Raw genomic sequence first — 23,632 nt, 5'->3', positions numbered from 1 at the left:
ATTTGAGACGAGTTATGATTATTATCCAATTTTATAATTATTTGATTATTTTCTATATTTGAATTATAAAGTTGTTAGTTGTGAAATAATAAGGATTTTATATGATTTGGATTAGATAAATAATATTTTTAATATTACTACTGTTATTTTGAAAAAAGAAGAAATTAAGTATATTATTTCTAATTATTTGGTTGGGACATTTTATTGAAAATAATTTGTAAAAATAAAGAGCAAATAGTATTTTCCATATACAATTAGTGTTTGATTTAATTTGGGTTTCAATTATTATATTATCCCTAATTTTAAGTGAAATTACTAAAATGTCCCTAACCCTAATTTTTGAAAATGAAACCCTAACCCTGAAACCCTAACCCATGACCCGGTTTCCCCACAGTTGCTGCAGCCCTCCTTTCTAACAGCAGCACACCAACACACACAAAACTTCCTTTCTCTCTGAAAGACCGAAAAAGAAAGAAGAATGGGGGTAAGGGGAAGGGGCCACGGAATAAGGGAGAGGAGGGGAAGACTCGCGCCGGCGTGCTAGTCTCACCGCCGCCATCGCGCCACCGTCCTGCTCAACGCTGCCGTCCCATCTTGCCGCGTCGTCATGCCACGCCTTGAGTGCTGTCACGCAAGAGAAGAGAGAAGAGAATGTGCCGCCGCCCCCTGCCATCGACCACGTCTCGCCGTCGCACCACCGTCCCCGTGCCGCCGTCATTCATTTCATCCGCGAGTCGCTGAGCTAGGCTGAGAGCAAGGGAGACGCGCGAAGGAGAGAACGGATCTGAGACTGAGCTGAGGTCCAACCACCGCGTCGGTGTCCATCCGCGTCGCTGTCGTACGCACCGGGACCTCCAGCGGCGCCATTGCCAGTCATGCCTACTCTGCCACTGTGAAGCCCAGCTGCTGTTGGGAACCTTGTCGCTGCTCATGGGGTGCGCCGGTAAGCCTCTGCCGCCGGAAAACATCACTGCTGCACCGGCCACCGCTGCAGGTGATGCTATTGGAAAGGGGAACCACGCCTCTGTGTTTATGGCTACCAGAAAATGCCTCTGCCGCCATCGAGACCCCCGCTGCTGTCGCCGGAAAATGCCTCTGCCGCCATCGAGATCCAATGCCGGTAAGGGTTTCGAATTTGGTTTTTGTTTCTTGTGAGATTCTAGAGTTTTATTGTTGTGGCATGTTGGTTTCAGTCACCGTTGCCGGATTCGGGTCGTTGCAGCCGCTGGAGGTGGCTGCCGGGGCCACCGCCCAATCGGTTCAGAGGGCACTGCGGTCCGGTTCAGCCATTTTTAGTTTCAGTAAGTATTCCTATTTCGAGAGCTCTGCGTTAGTGTTCTGTTCCGTGTAATAAAGTAATTATAATATTGATGGGTCTAGGAGTTAGAATCCGAGTTTACTTGTGGCGTTGAGGTTGTTTCTACTTTTGAGAAAGACACGCAGAACCAGGGTTTTGATTGTTGATTTCGGGTTGAGGCAGAAAGGACACTGTGACGCGTTTGGGTTATGGAATTGTGTTTTGAGCTAGGGGTGCTTTCCAAACACTATGTTTTATGTATTGGAATTATTACATATGGATACTAATGTGAGATATTGTGTATTTGGTGGTTTTATCTGCCTTATGTATTATTTGATTGAATCGAATGATTATGGATGTTGATTTGGCTGAATTGTTGTGCGGCTTGTGAAATGTAATGTTTTGAAGTTGATTCTTTAAAGATTTGAAATCTGAGTTTAATCCGCTGAGGATTGATTTGATTTGAGTTCATTGTTTTGATGATTTGAAAAGTCGAATGCACTTTTGAATTCAACCTGATTTACTTTAATTGATTCGGTTTTGGACGAATGATTTGATTTTGAGCCGTTTCTTTAAAGCCTTGGAAATGAGTTAAATCGATTGATATTGAGTTAATTTTGAAATAGTATCCTTGAGATACGCCACTGAGGTGATTGTTGGATTTAGCATGCTTTGAATTGATTTTTGGTTTTGTGTTGTTGAAAAGGAATGAGGAACGGTTTAGTTGGGGCCCGAACCGGGTGGCAAAAGTCCAAGTTTTAGGGGAGGTGCTACCGAAATTTCTATAAACTCTTAGTTTTGTTTGAAAGGTTATTTAAAAAGGGTTGGATTTGAGAAATTGTATTATTTGATTTATTAAGAGGATATTTATGTTTTCAAGCTTAATTTATTTAATGAACTTTATGCGTTGAGTTTGGCTTATTTAGAACTGAACTATTTTTACCGTTTGAATCACTGAAGGAAAGAATGATGCTCTAATATTGATTTCAATATAAAAAGGAGTATTAGTGATTTTTAAAGGAACCTAGACTTTTGATTGAGTAATCAAGTTTGAGGCATTTTAGAAGAGTTGGAAAAATGGGTTCCAAAAAGAAATCTGAAAGCGGTTTGATTCAAATGAACCGGTTCCGTTTCAAATGAGTTGATTCTTGGACCGGGTTGGAACTTATGATTTTGTATGGTTCAGTTTCATAATAAATTTAGTTTTATTTACTTGAACCGAGAATCTATGATTTTAAGAGTTTCAATGAATTTTAAAGAATTGATGTAAGATGACCTTCCCTAAAGACTTGGGACTCTGCCGAGGAACTTTTGTTATAAAATCCCATTGTTGTATGGGTGATTTTGAATACTTTGAAATAAATCCTTAACTTGCCATGGTTTTGGAAGTTTTGGAAAGAGAATGCCGAGAGTGGCTTTATTTTAAAAAGGGAACTCACTTTGAGTAAATTTGGCTTATGAGCCTGAGATGATTTGAGAAACGAGATTTCTAAAGCCAAGGCTGAAAAGAGTTGAAACCTGATTTCAAAGTGAAACGATTTAAGAAAAAGTGATTTATGGCTTAAATGCCGGTTTTATGAATTTGATGATGTTCGATGGTGGAAGTGCTGTTTTGTTATGGGCCGTAATGGCTGTGTATGATTATGAATAATGGCTGGTTCTAGATTGAACCATGAGCTGGAATAGCTGTGTATGCTGTGAATATTGGCTGGTTCTGGACTGAACCGTGAGCCGGATGGCTGAGATGGATGTTGATCCATGGATGAGAATGAATGCATGTATATGCTGAATTATTGATAATTGTGATTTGCACTTCCACTATCAGAGGCACGAGATCCCTGGGAGAAAGCAGTGGCTAGCCACCACGTGCTCCAGGTGGAGGCTCGAGACTCTGCTGACCCTATGTCGTAAGTGTGGCCGGGCACTGTGAAAGTCCCGGATGAGCTTGCCCCCGTAAATATTCACCAATGAAGGTGATGGATATGGATCATGATTATGATCAAGTTTATGATGAGTATAACTTGAGTTGGGGATGCGCGACAGAGGGACAGTCCAATGGTTAGCTACCAGGACTTGTCGGTTCCTCTTTTAGAAAAGATTTCCGACTTTACTTTTATTGAAAACCGTTGTTTTTGAAAAGAGGCAAAAGATGGTTATTAATCACCGGTGCGGTTATATTCAAGTATCCTATTACAGTAATTTCCAAAAACCCTCTACTGAGAACCCTTTCGAGGATGATGTCCTCACCCTCTACATTTTTCCCCTTTCAGGATATGGGCACAGAAGTCACGAAGAGCTTATTTAGTTGTTGTTTGAAATGCTCTGTATTGCTTTAGTTTATTATTGATGGTACCCTCGCCCTTACATTGATTTACTCTGTAAGAGGGATAGGAATTGTATTGGGTAATATTTGTAATATTATTTATATATATGTATGTATATATATATGGATGTACTCTTGATGAGCTTTTGTAAGTTGTATAGTATCTATGGATCTATGTTATCGAACGAAAGTAATTTTTGGAGCGGTATTGTGGATTAAAATTTTAAACAGGCTCATATTTTAGTATTAAATAGTATAAGTGTCGTCGTAATGTCCGAGCTATCAGAGTTGCGCAGCCGGAAGCGTGAGTTTTGGTAGTTAGGGTGTTACATTATGGTATCAGAGCAGTCCTTCCTGTAGAGCCTGAGGAATGGACCGACTATGCTTCAATTGCATACTTTGAGCGTTTGTCATGTATTAGGTCTTGTCGGATGACGAGAATTAGAGCTTTATGCACATGACGGTCTATCGATTAACACTGTTAGTCTTGCATTGCATAATTCCTGATATTAAGTTTGGCCGGCTTAATACTAGTGAATTATGTATATGAGAGCACTAATGGGTTATTATAGACGATATACGAGTTTTGAGTAAAGCGAATCGCGGGTTTTGGGAACGTTGAAAACTATTTCTCGAGGCTATTCAGTTGTGTGTCTTGAATTCTGTTCGAGTCGACCTATTCTTTCATATCCTAACTTGAAGATCTTGGTTACTAATCCTTTTGAAAAGTAGCTTGATTTTTCAACTTTATTCCTCTATTCATATGCATTCCTGTTTAATCTTAATTGCATATGCTTGGTTGAAATCCTTGTTATATCTGCCTTTCTCTGATTGAGTTCTTCTTGATCCATGTATCATTTGATATGACTTTGATTAACCTTTACCTTACAACACGGGGTAAGGCTTAGGCTAATTAGGGTGTACACAGCCAAACATTCCTTCGTAACAGCCAGAAAATAAAAAAAGAAAGGAGCTATTGACTGTGCCTACTGTTGAGAAAGTCAAGAATGGAGTGCATGGTGGAAAATCAACACAAGGCTTGAAGAAGTCTAAGCCTACAAACATGGAGGCAGATGAACTTACAAGGAAGCTCGAAGCAATTCGTAAAAGCAACAGCAACGTACCGACAAGTGTAATCCAATAGCGGAGCTATCCAAGTTCTATTCAACTCACAGTCAACCAAGGGCAGCAGTAGAATATTCAACTCACAGATGAAGAGACTCAAACAGGGCAAGAGGACACAACTTTCCCTACTCCTGAAACTACCCCACAAAATGAAAGTGCAATGTTGGATCAAGGAATATCAACAAAGGGTAAGAGGATGCCAGAAGTAAATGCTACAACAATTGACGAATTCTTAAAGGAAAATGGGATAGACGTGGAAATTAAATGACCAAGCACTGAACTAAGTGAGGACGGGGAAGAAAGCATGACACTTGATAAAGACTATTTTCAACATGTGATGGAGGACATTGATGATAAAGAAGGTACTGTTTTGCTATTTATCTATCTTCTCGTGTAAATTAATGCTTCTTTTTTCAATTGGCATCACTAATTAGTCCTTATTCTCTTTCCTAATGAATGAAACTAGGAGAGCCCAACAAGAAGAAAACCCTTGGAGAAACAACTTGCAAGGAGATTTATGCAAGGACTATGGAACAGCGAGAAGAAGTCACTTTTGATATTGGACAGCCCGTAGGACCAACTGACCAAAGTGTTTCTAATTTAACTAGTTTTGTTGGCAATATTGGTAGAAATAAGAGATTCGTTAGTCTTTTGTACACTAGTTGGCATGCTATTTTTCCTAAAGCTAAGAATTTCATATGGGACTATTTTAACGTAAGACACTCGGTAATTATTGACTTCAATTTTTTTATTCAGCACAATAGCATATAACAATTACTTATAATCAAGCAGACCAAGTTTATCCTCCCAGACAGTGCAGAAAAGTGGGTAATGCAAGCGATTCGAGATGCTTGGAAGCGGTTTAAAGGAAAGATTAAGCAGAAGCACTTCGTTCCCTATGATACTATTGAAGATATGGTGAAGAATCGACCCCCACAAGTATCAAAAAGTGGATTCATAAAATTGATCTATTATTGGAGTCATCCTCTAATCCAGGTAAAAGACTATATATGTCGAATTTTCATGTGTTAAACTATTTGACTATTGAAAGAGTAATATGGTATTTAGTTATTAATGTGAAGCATCTCTACCGACACCTTAACACTTAATAGTCTTATGTTTTTTAATGTCTCAATAAGCACTGATTGGATGTGAATTATTTTTTTGTCTTTTCATTTTTTAAAATCAATAATAGTTTGCCTCCTGTTTACTGCCATTCTCTTCTAAACCATAGCTTAGAACAGTCCCGTGGAAAGGTTACATTTAAAACCATGTATTTATTAAAAGAAAATTTATTAAGTGTTTCAGCATTATGTGATGTCTATATGCCTTTTTACTTGTCTAGCTACTCTTTTGCTCTGATTTCAAACCTGCTAGAACCAACAGAATGTGTCAGTATTCTTGCAATTTTTCCCCCTCCATTTTCTTGCAACACAGATAAAGGATTGGTTTGTTTAGATTTTATGATTTCCTATTTTTTAAGTTATAGCTACATATATGCAACTCTATCTTACTCTGGATTTCCTTTTTTTCTCCCCGTTGCTGCTTTGAACAAGTTGCTTATATTACCCATTGCTTATAGTTACTCAATATCCTATTTGGCATCTTGCTTCGTCAATTACATTTAATTCTGATATAGTTCTTGGATATACTTCTATTCCTCCTCCATACACTGCCTTGTCAATTCTTTCTTATTATGTCCACTAAGTTCTATAATATACGATATATTTTTAATAGAAAAAAATTTCTTGGCAAGTTGAGGTTGCTTATATCCTTGTTAGTTGGTGCTTTTAACTTGAGGTGTGCCCTGTATATTCTTTTTTTATGTCTTCTGTTCGATCTGATGAAGGAGGTTTGTAAAATTGTTATGACGAGAACATATGTCACGTTGTGAAAATGTGAATAGGTGCTCATAAGCAATTTTTTTTAACACTTTGAAATTAGGGGCTTCCATATTGTCGCTTCATGGATAAATTGTACTAAATAGTTCGTGTAACCAAATGTAGAGTTAGGTTCATGGTTTTGAATAATATTTAACGAGTGAACGTGACATATTTTTCAGTGCTTTAGCTTAATAATGCAGCCTTGCTAGTAGATTTGCCCAACTCATTATGCTGAACGTGTTAGTAATTGTATGCTAACTTTTTATTCACTTCTAGTCAATAAGTCAAAGAAACAAGCAACACAAGGAAAAATAGAAGTTTTCACATCGCATGGGGCCAATCAATTTCGGAAGAGTACAAGTGGCTATGGTAAACAGAAGATTTATATTTACTAGAATTTATATTTGCATAAATTGAAGGAAGAAACCGAAGAAGATCTTGTTTTGCAGCGAGCAACAAAGGAAACAAACGAGGAACCAAAAAGGTTTGAGATGTTCATTGCTACCCGAACAAGTTGGAAGAGGAAAGAAGTAGATGCAGAAACACAGACTGCTGTTGTAAGAGTTCATTGAATCATTCATAATTACATTTCAATATTAGGATATGGTAACTAATTCAATTTTAAATATTTCTTCTATGCTGGTGAAACAGAAGAGGAAGCATTTGAAGCCTTATTCGGGAAAGAACAACCAGGTCGGGTAAGGTTGTAAGGAAGATCTGTAACAAAAAGTGATTTGAAAAAACATGCTGAAATTAATGAAATCAAGAATCAGCACAAAGAGGAAGTGTCCGGTCTGAAGGATAAACTTTGACACATGGAGGCCAAACAGCAAAAACAAGAGGAAGAGATTCATGGGTTGCGAAATATGGTCAAGTTAATACTGCAGCGATCAACTCATTACAAGAACTTGAAATGAGGCCAGAAGAACTAGAAGCTTTATTACAAGACGACCAACAGTCTCTGACTGATGCGAATAGCGGCCATGGATCAACTCATTTTCCAAACTTAGATGTGGTATGTCCTTATCTGTTCCTTGTTCCATAGTTTTCTGCTTGCATTTACATTAATTGCTATGGATGGAAATCATATGTTGTTGGCTTTATTAACACCGAAGTTGTATTGCTATAGCTGAAATTTGTTTGTGCAATTCTGGTTGTTGTATTTTTTATTTTGTGCAGTTGGTACATATGAATTTGTCCCTATATTTGATTTAAGTGTGAAAGTCTGCTTAATTAGTGCATGAACAGTGCTATAGGGACATATCAGGATTTTGTTAAAGGAAATGGAAGAACGAAACACCTACAAATTTTCATGGTTTGAATGAAACAAAATAGTGCTATAGGGACCTGGATATGCTTTCTTGGTATAATATGCAGATTTTCATTGCATACTATGTATATGCTTTCTCAAACGTTCTTGCTGCACTGAAAAAAAACTTTTTTAATTTTTGTATACTAAACTCTTGATATAACAAAAATTTCATTTAATTTTTATAATTACGAATGTTTTTTATGAATATTTTTCTAACTACTTTTCTATATAATTATGCAGGATAACAATGAAGATTAAGCAATGAAGATTAAGCTGTTTATGTAATAGGATATTTTTTTTACAGAGTATTAGTAGTAAATTCTAAGTGATATTATGGTTATTTTGATATGGCAATGCTTACTTTAGTGTGAGATGTAGGAATTTTTACAATTAGCTTCCTTCTAGTACTTTTGGATCATTAATTATTATAAATATATTTTTGTTAGAGATAATTTTTATTATTTAAAGAAATTATTTAGTATAATTATGTATTTATTTTTATTTTATAATATTCATCTCATTTAAATAAAAATGCAGAATTATTATACATGTTGACTATAATATTAACTATTATGTTGTATTAATAATCATTAGATAATTATGTATATATATATATATATATATATATATACAGAAAAAAAAAACCAGACCTAAGGCTACACTTATATACGATAGCTATAGTATACAAAAAAAAAAACCAGACCTAAGGCTACACTTATATACAGTAGCTATAGTATACAAAAAAAAGAGGGACCTAAGGCCACACTTATAAAAAGTAGCCATGGTATACAATGTGGCTATACTTTACAGGTGATGCAGTAGCATTGAAAAGCGTAGCCTATTCAGGTAAAAATGGAAGCTGAAAAGCGTAGCCTTTGGTCCTGGATAACATCACTTTAAAAGCGCACCCTATTCCCAAATGCCAAAAGCGTAGCCTTGGGTGCAGAAAAGCGTAGCCTTTGAGAATAGGCAAGGCCGAATAGGAATCACCCCAGAAAGCGTAGCCGTAGCCCAAAAAGCGTAGCCATAGCCTAAGGCATCATTTTTTCACTTTTGGCTACACTTTTCAAGTTTACCTGAATGGGTATTTTTCTTGTAGTGCCCAAACCATAAATCCTAAACCCGAAACCCTAAACCTTACACCCTAAACACTAAACCCTAAACCCTAAATCCTCAACCATAAACCCTAAACCACAATCACTAAAGCCCAAACACTAAACCCTAACCCCTAAACCTTAAAGCCTACACCCTAACGACAAACACCGAAGCCTAAACCCTAAACAATAAACCCTAAACACTAAACCATAAACCCTCAACCTTAAACCCTAAACCCTAAATCATAAACCCTACACATTAAACCATAAACCACAAACCCTAAAGCCCAAACACTAAACCCTAAACCCTAGAGCCTAAACCATAAAGCCTAAAGCCTAAAGCCTAAACCCCAAACCCTAAAGTCTAAACCCTAAACACTAAAGCCTAAACTCTAAACCACAAACACTAAAGCCTAAACCCTAAACCATAAACCGTAAACCACAAACCCTAAAACCCACACACTAAACAGTAAACCCTAAACCATTAACCTTAAACCCTAAAGTCTAAACCCCATACCCTAAAGCCTAAACCATAACTCTGAAAGCCTAAACCACAAACCACAAACACTAAAGTTAAACCCTAAACTATAAACCATAAACCCTAAACAATAAACCATCATCCCCAAACTGTAAACCTTAAACCTTAAACCCTAAAACGCAAACACTAAAGCCTAAACCTTAAACCCTAAACCAAGAACCCTAAACCATAAACCCTACACCCTAAACCCTAAATGACAAAGTCTAAAGCCTAAACCTTAAACCATAAACCCTGAACTCCAAACCATAAACCCTAAACCCTAAACGCTACACCCTAAACCATAAACAGCAAACCATAAAGCCTAAACCCTAAACTATAAACCCTAAACACCAAAGCGTAAACCCTAAACCCTAAACCCTAAACCACAAACCCTAAACCCTAAACCACAAACCCTAAACCCTACACCATAAACCACAAACCATAAACACTAAACCATAAAGCCTCAACCCCAAACCATAAACCCTAAACCCTAAACCGTAAACCATAAGCACTAAAGCCGAAACCCTAAACTATAAATCCTAAACCCTAAACCATAAACCCTAAACCTCAAACCATAAACCTTAATAACTAAACCCTACACCCTAAACCCTAAACCACAAACCCTAAACCCTGAACCCTAAACCATAAAGCCTAAACCCCAAACCATAAACCCTAAACCCTAAATCCTGCATGCTAAACCTTAAACCATAAACCCTAAAGCCTAAACCCTAAACTATAAACCATAAACGCTAAACCATACACCTTAAATCCAAAACCACAAACCCTAAACCTTAAACCATAAACCCTCAACCCCAAACCATAAATCCTAAACCCCAAACCCTAAACCATACACTCTAAACCCTAAACCATACACCCTAAACCCTAAACCACAAACCCTAAAGCCGAAACCCTAAACTATAAACCCTCAACCCCAAACCATACACCGCAAACCCTAAACCCTAAACCCTAAATCGTAACCCTAAACAATAAACCATAAACCACAAACCCTAAAGCCCAGACACTAAACCATAAACCCTAATACCTACACCATAAACCCTAAACCATAAACCCCGTACCCTAAACCTTAAACCATATACCCTAAACCCTAAACCACAAACCCTAAAGCCTAAACCGTAAACCGTAAACCCTAAACCCACAACCATAAATCTTAAACCCTAAAACCTCAACCCTAAACCCTAAACCCTAAACCACAACCCCCAAATCCTAAACCATAAACTCTAAACCCTAAACTCCAAGCTCTAAACCCTAAACCCTAAACCTTAAAGCCTAAACCCTAACGACAAACACCAAAGCCTAAACCCTAAACAATAAACCATAAACCCTCAACCTTAAACCCTAAACCCTAAATCCTAAACCCTACACATTAAACCATAAACCACAAACCCTAAAGCCCAAACACTAAACCCTAAACCCTAAAGCCTAAACCATAAAGCCTAAAGCCTAAAGCCTAAACCCCAAACCCTAAACACTAAAGCCTAAACCCTAAAACACAAACACTACAGCCTAAACCCTAAACCCTAAACCATAAACCACAAACCCTAAAACCCACACACTAAACACTAAACCCTAAACCATTAACCTAAAACCCTAAAGTCTAAACCACATACCCTAAAGCCTAAACCATAACTCCGAAAGCCTAAACCCCAAACCACAAACACTAAAGTTAAACCCTAAACTATAAACCATAAACCTAAACAATAAACCCTCAACCCCAAACTGTAAACCTTAATCCATAAACCCTAAAACACAAACACTAAAGCCTAAACCTTAAACCCTAAACCATGAACCCTAAACCCTAAACCCTACACCCTAAACCCTAAATGACAAAGTCTAAAGCCTAACCCTTAAACCATAAACCCTGAACTCCAAACCATAAACCCTAAACCCTAAATTCTACATCCTAAACCATAAACTGCAAAACATAAAGCCTAAACCCTAACCTATAAACCCTAAACCCCAAAGCATAAACCCTAAACCCTACACCCTAAACCACAAACCCTAAACCCTACACCCTAAACCACAAACCATAAACACTAAACCATAAAGCCTCAACCCTAAACCATAAACCTTAAACCCTAAACACTACACCCTAAACCATAAACCATAAGCACTAAAGCCGAAACCCTAAACTATAAATCATAAACCCTAAACCATAAACCCTCAACATCAAACCATAAACCCCAATAACTAAACCCTACACCCTAAACCCTAAACCACAAACCGTAAACCCTGAACCCTAAACCATAAACCATAAACCCCAAACCCTAAACCCTAAACCCTAAACCCTGCACGCTAAACCTTAAACCATAAACCCTAAAGCCTAAACCCTAAACTATAAACCCTAAATGCTAAACCATACACCCTAAATCCAAAACCACAAACCCTAGACCTTAAACCATAAACCCTCAACCCCAAACCATAAATCCTAAACCCCAAACCCTAAACCATACACCATAAACCCTAAACCATACACCCTAAACCCTAAACCACAAACCCTAAAGCCGAAACCCTAAACTATAAACCCTCGACCCCAAACCATACATCGCAAACCCTAAACCCTAAACCCTAAATCGTAACCCTAACAATAAACCCTAAACCACAAACCATAAAGCCAAAACACTAAACCATAAACCCTAATACCTACACCATAAACCCTAAACCATAAACTCCGAACCCTAAAGCCTAAACAATAAACCCTAAAGCCTAAACCCTAACCACACACACTAAAGCCTAAATCCTAAACCCTAAACCATAAACACTCAACCCCAAACGATAAACCCTAAACCATAAACACTACACCTTAAACCCTAAACCACAAACCCTAAAGCATAAACCCTAAACCCTAAACCCTCAACACCAAACCATAAACCCTAAACCTTAAACCATATACCCTAAACCCTAAACCACAAACCGTAAAGCCTAAACCGTAAACCGTAAACCCTAAACCCACAACCACAAATCATAAACCCTAAAACCTCAACCCTAAACCCTAAACCCTAAACCATAACCCCCAAACCCTAAACCATAAACCATAATTCCTAAACCCCAAATGCAAAACCCTAAAGACAACACCCTAAATCACAAACCTTAAACCCTAAACCACAATCGCTTAACCCTAAAGCCTAAACTCTAAACCATAAACTCCAAACCCTAAAACCTAAAGCCAAAACCATAAACCCTACACCCTAAACCCTCAACCCTAAACCCAAAACCCTAAATCCTAAACCCTAAATAAAAAACACTAGATTCAAACCCTAACCTCAAACCCTACAACTTAAACCATAAATAGTAAACCCTAAAGCCTCAATCTAAAACCATAAACCCTAAACCCTACACCCTAAACTATAAACCACAAATCATAAAGCCTAAACCCTAAACTATAAACCCTCAACCACAAACCATAAACCCTAAATGCTAAACCACAAACCCTAAAGCTTTAACCTTAACCCAAAAACCGTCAACTGCAAACCATAAACCCTAAACCCTAAACACTGAACCCTAAACCCTAAACCCCAAACCCTAAAGCCTAAACCGTAAACCATAAACCCTAAACCCTAAACCCTAAATCCTCAACAAAAAACCCTAGACCACAAACACTAAAGCCCAAACACTAAAGCCTAAACCCTAAACCACAAAACTAAACCATAAACCATAAACCACAAACCCTAAAGCCCACACACTAAACCCAAAACCCTAAACCATTAACCCTAAACTCTAAAGTCTAAACCCCATACCCTAAAGCCTAAATCATAGCACCAAAAGCCTAAACCCCAAACCACAAACACTAAAGTTAAACCCTAAACTATAAACCCTAAACCCTAAACAATAAACCCTCAACCCCCAACTGCAAACCTTAAACCTTAAATCCTATACCCGAAACCCTAAAACGCAGACACTAAAGCCTAAACCTTAAACCCTAAACCCTCAACCCTAAACCATGAACCCTAAACCCTAAACCCTACACCCTAAACCCTAAACGACAAAGTCTAAAGCCTAAACCTTAAACCATAAACCCTGAACCCCAAACCATAAACCCTAAACCCTACACCCTAAACCATAAACCACACACCATAAAGCCTAAACCCTAAACTATAAACCCTAAACCCCAAAGCATAAACCATAAACCCAAACCCATAAATCCTAAATCCTACACCCTAAACCACAACCATAAACCCTAAACCATAAAATCTCAACCCCAAACCATAAACCCTAAACCCTAAACACAACACCCTAAACCATAAACCATAAGCACTAAAGCCTAAACCCTAAACTATAAATCCTAAACCCTAAACCATAAACCTTCAACCTTAAACCATAAACCCTAATAACTAAACCCTACACCCTACACCCTAAACCACAAACCCTAAACCCTGAACCCTAAACATAAACCCTAAACATTAAACCAAACACTAAACCCAAAATGCTGCACGCTAAACCATAAACCACAAACCCTAAAGCCTAAACCCTAAACTATAAAGCCTAAACCCTAAACCATAAACCCTAAACCCTAAGCCATACACTCTAAACCCAAAACCACAAACCCTAAACCTTAAACCATAAACCCTCAACCCCAAACCATAAATCCTAAACCCTAAACACTAAACCATACACCCTAAACCCTAAACCACAAACCCTAAAGCCTAAACCCTAAACCATAAACCCTCAACCCCAAACCATAAACCTAAATTAAAAACCTTAAACCTTAAACCCTAAACAATAAATCCTAACCCTAAACAATAAACCCCAAACCACAAATCCTAAAGCCCAGACACAAAACCCTAAACCCAAATGCCTACCCCATAAACCCTAAACCATAAACTCCGAACCCTAAAGCCTAAACCATAAACCCTAAAGCCTAAACCCTAACCACACATACAAAAGCCTAAACCCTAAACAATAAACCCTAAACCCTAAGCCATAAATACTCAACCCCAAACGATAAACCCTAAACCATAAACACTACACCTTAAACCCTAAACCACAAACCCTAAAGTATAAACCCTAAACCATAAACCCTCAACTCCAAACCATAAACCCTAAACCTTAAATCCTATACCCTAAACCCTATACCACAAACCCTAAACCTTAAACCGTAAATCGTAAACCCTAAACCCTAAACCCTCAACCATAAATCCTAAACCCTAAAACCTCAACCCTAAACCCTAAATCCTAAACCACAACCCCCAAACCCTAAACCATAAACCTTAAGGCCTAAACCCCAATCGTAAAACCATAAAGCCAATACCCTAAATCACAAACCTTAAACCCTAAACCACAATCTATCAACCCTAAAGCCTAAACTCTAAACTATAAACTCCAAACCCTACAATCTAAAGCCAAAACCATAAACCCTACACCCTAAACCCTCAACGCTAAACCTAAAATCCTAAATCCTAAATCAAAAACACTAGAGCCTAAACCCTAAACTCTAAACCCTACACCCTAAACCATAAATAGTAAACCCTAAAGCCTCAACCCCAAACCATAAACACTAAACCCTACACCCTAAACCATAAACCACAAATCATAAAGCCTAAACCCTAAACTATAAACCCTCAACCACAAACCATAAACCCTAAATGCTAAACAACAAACCCTAAAGCCTAAACCTTAAACCATAAACCGTCAACCGCAAGTCATAAACTATAAACCCTAAACACTGAACACTAAAGCCTAAACCCCAAACCCTAAAGCCTAAACCCCAAATTCTAAAGCCTAAACAGTAAACCTTACACCCTAAACCGTAAACCATAAACCTTAAATCCTAAACCCTAAACCCTAAATCCTCAACAATAAACCCTAGACCATAAACACTAAAGCCCAAACACTAAAGCCAAAACCTTAAACCTTAAAGCCTAAACCCTAAACCCTAAAACCTAAACTCCAAACCCTAAACCCTAATGCTTAAACCCTAATCTATAAACCCTAAAAACTAAACCATAAACCCTCAACCATAAACCCTAAATCCTAAACTCTACACGTTAAACCCTAAACCCCAAACCCTAAAGCCCAAACACTAAATCGTAAACCTTAAAGCCTAAACCCTAAAGCCTAAAGCCTAAACCCCAAACCCTAAAGTCTAAACCCTAAACACCAAAGCCTAAACCCTAAAACATAAACACTAAAGCCTAAACCCTAAACCCTAAATCATAAACGACAAATCCTAAAGCCCACACACTAAACCCTAAACCATAAACCACAAACCCTAAAACCCACACACTAAACACTAAACCCTAAACCCTAAACCATAAAGCCTAAACCTAAAACCCTAAAGCCTAAACCATAAATCCTAAACCCTAATTCCTAAACCATAAACACTAAAGCTTAAACCCTAAACTATAAACCCTAAACCATAAACTGTAAACCCTAAATCCTAAACCCTACACCCTAAACCCTAAATAGCAAACACTAAAGCCTAAACCGTGAACCCTAAACCGTTAACCATAAACCATGAACCCTCAACACTAAACTATATACCCTAAACCATAAACCACAAAGCCTAAAGCCTAAACCTTAAACCATAAACCCTCAACCCCAAACCATAAACCCTAAACCTTAAACCCTACACCCTAAACCATAAACCACAAACATAAACCCTCAACACCAACCCATAAACCCTAAACCCTGTACACTAAACCACAAACGATAAACCCTAAACCATAAAACCTTAACCCCAAATCATAAACCATGACCCCTAAACCCTACACCCTAAACCATAAACCATAAACACTAAAGCCTAAACCCTAAACTATAAATCCTAAAGACTAAATCGTAAATCCTCAACCCCAAACCATAAACCCTAAACACTAAACCCTACAACCTAAACCCTAAACCCTAAACCCTAAACCCTAAATCATAAACCCTCAACCCCAAACCATAAACCTTAAACGCTAAACACTACATGCTAAATGATAAACCACAAACCCTAAAGCCTAAACCCTAAACTATAAACCCTAAACCATAAACCATAAACCTTAAAAACTAAACCATATACCCTAAACACTAAACCACAAACTCTAAACCCTAAATCCTAAACCCTCAATCCCAAACCATAAACCCTAAATACTAAACCATACACCTTAAACCCTAAACCACAAACCCTAAAGCTTAAACCCTAAACCATAAACCCTCAACCTTAAACAATAAACCCTAAATAAAAAATCCTAAATCTTAAACCTTAAACCCTAAATCCTCAACCCTAAACACTAAACCCTAAATCATAGACCCTAAAGCACAAACACAAAACCTTAAATCCTAATGCCTAAACCCTAAACCCTAAACCATAAACCCCGAACCCTAAAGCCTAAAGGAAAAACCTTAAACAATAAACCCTAAACCCTAAACTATAAACACTCAACATGACACGATAAAGCCTAAACCCTAAACACTACACCCTAAACACTAAACCACATATCCTAAATCCTAAACCCTAAACCATAAACCATTAACCATAAACCCTAAACCCTAATCCCTAAACCACAACCCCCAAACCCTAAGCCATAAACCCTAAGGCATAAACCCCAAACCCTAAATCTTAAAACCTAAATCCTAAAGCCTAAAGCCTAAACCCTAAAGCCAACACACTAAATCACAAACTTTAAACCCTAAACCATAATCCCTCTACACTAAAGGCTAAACTCTAAACCATATACTCCAAACCATAAAACCTAAAGCCAAAACCATAAACCCTACACCCTAAACCCTAAACCCTAAAGCCTAAACACTAAAGCCTAAACCCTAAAGCCTAAACCTTAAACCACAAACACTAGAGCCTAAGTACTAAACTCTAAAACCTAAACCCTAAACTATAAAACATTAACCCTAAACCCTAAATCGTAACATACAAACCCTAAAGCCTCAACCCCAAACCATAAAACCTAAACCCTACAGCCTTAACCATAAACCACAAACCATAAAGCCTAAACCCTAAACTATAAAGCCTAAACCCTAAACCAAAACCCTCAACCCTAAACCATAAACAATTAACCCTAAACCACAAACCCTAAAGCCTAAACCGTAAACCATAAACCCTCAACCCCAAACTATAAAGCCTAAACCCCAAACTATAAACCCTCAACCCCAAACCATTAACCTTAAACCCTAAACCCTACACCATAAACTATAAACCACAAACCATAAAGCCTGAACCCTAAACAATAAACCAAAAACCCTAAAGCATAAACCCTCAACCCCAACCTATAAATCCTAAAACTTACACCCTAAACCACAAACCATAAACCCTAAACCATATTCCCTCAACCCCAAACTATAAAATCTTAACCCTAAACCCTACACATTAAACCATAAACCACAAACACTAAAGCCTAAACCCTAAACTATAAATCCTAAAGCCTAAACCATAAACCCTACACCCTAAACCCTAAACCATAAACCCTAAACCCTGATCCCTAAACCATAAACCCTCAAACCCAAACCATAAACCCTAAACCCTAAACCCTACACGGTAAACCATACACCACAAACACTAAAGCCAAAACTCTAAACCATAAACCATCAACCCCAAACCATAAACCCTAAATAAAAAACCCTAATCCTTAAACCCTAAACCCTAGATCCTCAACACTAAACACTAAACCCTAAACCACAAACCCTAAAGCCCAAACACTAAATCCTAAACCCTAAACCCTAAACCCTAATGCCTAAACTCTAAACCAAAAACCCCAAACCCTAAACCCTAAACCCTAAAGCCTAAATCCTAACCACGAACACTAAAGCCTAAATCCTAAACAATAAACCTAAACCCTCAACCTCAAACCATAAACCCTGAACCCTAAACATTACACCCTAAACCCTTAACCATAAACCCTAAACCCTACACCCTAAACCTTAAACCACAACCTGATGTACAAAAACTTGTCTCTCAACAAGTTTCCCTTTGGCAATTATACTGAATTATCGTCAAGTAAAAACTCACAATAGAGTGAGGTCGAATCCTACAGGGATTGATTGGTTGAGGAACTTTAATTAGAGGAGCGTTCTAGTCAAGCTAAGCCAAATTGAGTGAGAATTGCAGAAAATTAAAGGCGGGAAAGATAAATGACATGGAATATAAATTTGTAGAATCTTAAATGGGGAATTGGGGAGATGAGCATGAAAGTAAATAACAGAAAGTAAAGAGAACGGGTAAGATCAGAGATGGGGAATTCATTGGGCTTAGGAGATGTTGCATTCTCCAGATAAGGTTCATCTTCATCTCTTCCTCAATCAATGCATTCATTGATCTCCTTGGCAATCTTAGGTGATTGGATCCCAATTTCTTGGCAACCCAATCTCTCTAAGCTTGAACAATTTCCAAATTCCTTGATTTAATTGCTCATAAGAAGAGACGAAGTTTGGTCACTGATTATACCACACACCTTCATAGATCAAAGTATTGGTAGGATTACATGTCACGATATCCATCCAACCCCCAACATAATCCAATGTGAGAAAGCAATTCTAGCATGATCTCCTCATTCCTCTTCCAAGGCTCCGAGGAGATCCAATTATGGAGAGTTTCTTTTCCAAGATAACTAACTAATTGGTTGAAGACCGAAAGCTTTCTAGCAAAATCAAGAGAAAAGAAAGAGGAAGAAGAATGAAAACTATAGTTGATCCATCAAATTACAACAAAGCTCCCTAACCCAATGAAAGGGGTTTAGTTGTTCATAGCACTGGGAATGGAATGCGTAAAAGAAAATTGCATTGTAAGGTAACTAGAAATTGCAGAGAAAGTAAATATACAAAGTGTAGCTCCCAATAATGCGAAGCTTCCTTCTAGTTCAAAACTACTTCTATATATACTACTCTTCTGATCTTCTAGTTACCTTTCTAAGTCTTAGATATGGGCCTTTGATCTTTAGTTGAAGTAGTTACAGTCTTCAATGGGCTCAGCTTTGCTTGCAAAAAATGAGTGAGTCAGATATGGCATGCAGTTAGTCAGCACGTTAGTGGTGTTAACATTAAGTGTAGATTCTGGTTCGAAGACGTTAGTGATACTAAATTTTGTCACTAACGTCCCAACCCAAATGAGCCACGTTAACTTCAATGTTAGTGGCACTAATGTGACCACTAACGTAGCCTTTTTGTCCTTCGCTAGCGTTATTGGCACTAACTTTGCCAATAACGATGCTCCTTGTCCCTTTCTCCCACGTTAATGGTCCATGTTAGGGATCCATCATTTGTAGTTGGAGCTCTCTCTGCGTGATAAACCTCATTTGTACGGTTTATCATGTATTGATTTTAAGGGATTTTATGACCTTTTATCCATATTTATTCAATGAAATAGCATAGTTTTGTGATTGTCTCCTTATTTGTGCTTATATGTGAAAACATGCTTTTAGACCTTTAATTTGATGGTTTTTATTCACCTCTGATTCCACTAGATGCCTTGATATGTTTGTTAGTGATTTCAGATTGAAAAGGCTAGGAATGGATCAAAGGAGTGAAGAGGAAAGCATGCAAAGTGGAGAAATCATGAAAAGTCAAAGAAGTTGAACTCGCCCATGGACGCGCGCGCGCACCTGGCGCTTGCGCGCGCCTTGCGAATTACCCCATGGATGCGTACGCGTGCTATGCGCGTATGAGTCGATGTTGGTTTATGATTTTTTAATAAAAACATGGCCAGCGAATTTAAAAGGGTTGTAGGGCCCAATCCCAACCAACTTTGGCACCAAAAATGCTATTTAAAGCCAAGGATTAAAGAGCAAAGGGGGATTCCATTCATTTTTACACATTAGGATTAGTTTAGAAGTAGTTTCTAGAGAGAGAAGCTCTCTCTTCTCTCTAGGATTAGGATTAGGATTAGGTTTAGTTCTTAGATCTAGGTTTTAATCTTTGCTTTCTTCTACTTCTATCTCTCGATTCTTTGTTACTACATTCATCTTCTTCTATTCTTTTGTTGTAATTTCCTTTATGTTGTTCTTATATTTTGTTGTAGATCTAGTATTATTCCGTCTACTTTCTTCCAATTCAATAAAAGGTAATTCATAACAAATGTGTTTCTTTTAATTGTTGTTAGATTTCATTCTTGTTGTCAATTTACTATGCTTTTCTTTTGTGCCTTCCAAATTTTTGATGAAATGCTTGGTTTGGTTTTAGTGTAGCTTTTGTTCCTTTTGGCTTTGGAAGAGTAATTAGTGACTATTAAGTTATCTAATTCCTTTGTTGATTGATAATTAGAAGTTGCTAATTGATTTGAATGCCTCTGGTGCGCGAAATTGTGAACTATACTTTTTCACAACTCTCATAATTCCCGGTAATGGCTCCAAGAACTTGGTGGCTCAATACCATGGCATTACACAACTTCGCACAACTAACCAGCAAGTGCACTGGGTCGTCCAAGTAATAAACCTTACGCGAGTAAGGGTCGATCCCACGGAGATTGTTAGTATTGAAGCAAGCTATGGTCATCTTGTAAATCTTAGTCAGACAAACTCAAATGTATATGGTGATGAACGAAAATAACATAAAAGATAAAGATAGTGATACTTATGTAATTCATTGGTAGGAACTTCAGATAAGCGCATGAAGATGCCTTCCCTTCCGTCTCTCTGCTTTCCTACAGTCTTCATCCAATTCTTCTTACTCCTTTCCATGGCAAGCTCGTGTAGGGTTTCACTGTTGTCAGCAGCTACCTCCCATCCTCGCAGTGAAAGCTAATGCACACACTCTGTCACAGTGCTGCCAATCACCGGTGTGGTTCCCTCCCCTACTGGAATAGAATCCAGTGATTCTTTTGCGTCTGTCACTAACGCCCAGTAAGTTACAGGTTTGAAGCACGTAACAGTCATTCAGTCATTGAATCCTACTCAGAATACCACAGACAAGGTTAGACCTTCCGGATTCTCTTGAATGCCGCCATCAGTTCTTGCCTATACCACGAAGACTCTGATCTCACGGAATGGTTGGCTCGTTTGTCAGGCGAGCACTCGGTTGTCAGGCGATCAACCATGCATCGTGCAATCAGGAATCCAAGAGATATTCACTAGAGCCTCGAATGCTAGTAGAACAAGAGTGGTTGTCAGTCACTTTGTTCATGAGTGAGAATGGTGATGGGCGTCAATCATCACCTTCATCAAGTTGAAGAACAAGTGATATCTTGGATAAAGAACAAGCGGAATTGAATGGAAGAACAATAGTAATTGCATTAATACTCGAGGTACAGCAGAGCTCCACACCTTAATCTATGGTGTGTAGAAGCTCCACCGTTGAAAATACATAAGCATAAGGTCTAGGCATGGCCGAATGGCCAGCCTCCCAATGATCTAAGATCTAAAGTGATCAAAAGATATAAAGATCCAAAGACTTCTAATACAATAGTCAAAGGTCCTACTTATAGAAAACTAGTAACCTAAGGTGTACAGAAATGAGTAAATGACATAAAAATCCACTTCCGGGCCCACTTGGTGTGTGCTTGGGCTGAGCAATGAAGCAAATTTCGTGCAGAGACTCCTCTTGGAGTTAAACGCCAGCTTTAGTGCCAGTTTGGGCGTTTAACTCCCATTTGGGTGCCAGTTCCAGCGTTTAACGCTGGGATTTCCTGAGGTGACTTTGAACGCCGGTTTTGGCCATCAAATCTTGGGCAAAGTATGGACTATCATATATTGCTGGAAAGCCCAGGATGTCTACTTTCCAAAGCCGTTGAGAGCGCGCCAATTGGGCTTCTGTAGCTCCAGAAAATCCACTTCGAGTGCAGGGAGGTCAGAATCCAACAGCATCTGCAGTCCTTTTTGGTCTCAGAATCAGATTTTTGCTCAGGTCCCTCAATTTCAGCCAGAAAATACCTGAAATCACAGAGAAACACACAAACTCATAGTAAAGTCCAGAAAAGTGAATTTTAACTAAAAACTAATAAAAATATACCAAAAACTAACTATATCATATCAAAAACATACTAAAAACAATGCCAAAAAGTATACAAATTATCCGCTCATCACAACACCAAACTTAAATTGTTGCTTGTCCCCAAGCAACTGAAAATCAAATAAGATAAAAAGAAGAGAATATGCAATGAATTCCAAAAACATCTATGAAGATCAGTATTAATTAGATGAGCGGGGCTTTTAACTTTTTGCCTCTGAACAGTTTTGGCATCTCACTCTCTCCTTTGAAATTCAGAATGATTGGCTTCTTTAGGAACTCAGAATCCAGACAGTGTTAATGATTCTCCTAGTAAAGTATGATGATTCTTGAACATATCTACTTATTGAGTCTTGGCTGTGGCCCAAAGCACTCTGTCTTCCAGTATTACCACCGGATACATACATGCCACAGACACATAATTGGGTGAACCTTTTCAGATTGTGACTCAGCTTTGCTAAAGTCCCCAATTAGAGGTGTCCAGGGTTCTTAAGCACACTCTTATTTGCCTTGGATCACAACTCTTATTTCTCTATTTCTTTTCGTTTTCTTTCTCTTTTTTTTCTCTTTTTTTTTTTCGATTTTTCTCCTTTTTTTTTTGAATAGCTTTTTCTTGCTTCAAGAATCATTTTTATGATTTTTCAGATCCTCAGTAACATGTCTCCTTTTTCATCATTCTTTCAAGAGCCAATATTCATGAACCACAAATTCAAGATACACATGCACTGTTTAAGCATACATTCAGAGAACAAAATTATTGCCACCACATCAAAATAATTAAACTGTTATAAAATTCAAAATTCATGCACTTCTTTTTCTTTTTCAATTAAGCACATTTTTATTCAAGAAAGGTGATGGATTCATAGGACATTCATAACTTTAAGGCATAGACACTAAGACACTAATGATCACAAGACACAAACATGGATAAACATAAGCATAAAATTTGAAAAACAGAAGAATAAATAACAAGGAAATCAAGGAACGGGTCCACCTTAGTGATGGCGGCTCTTCCTTGCTCTTGAAGATCCTATGGAGTGCTTGAGCTATGACCTCATGAACCTCTATTTCTTCTCCAATCATGATGCTATGGATCATGATAGCCCGATCTATGGTAACTTCGGACCGGTTGCTAGTGGGAATGATTGAGCGTTGTATCAACTCTAACCATCCTCTAGCCACGGGCTTGAGGTCATGCC

This window comes from Arachis hypogaea, chromosome 10 (assembly GCF_003086295.3).
Source record: "Arachis hypogaea cultivar Tifrunner chromosome 10, arahy.Tifrunner.gnm2.J5K5, whole genome shotgun sequence".
Taxonomy (NCBI): domain Eukaryota; kingdom Viridiplantae; phylum Streptophyta; class Magnoliopsida; order Fabales; family Fabaceae; genus Arachis; species Arachis hypogaea.
The sequence above is the reverse complement of the archived record's forward strand: the minus strand, read 5'-3'. Positions refer to the sequence as shown.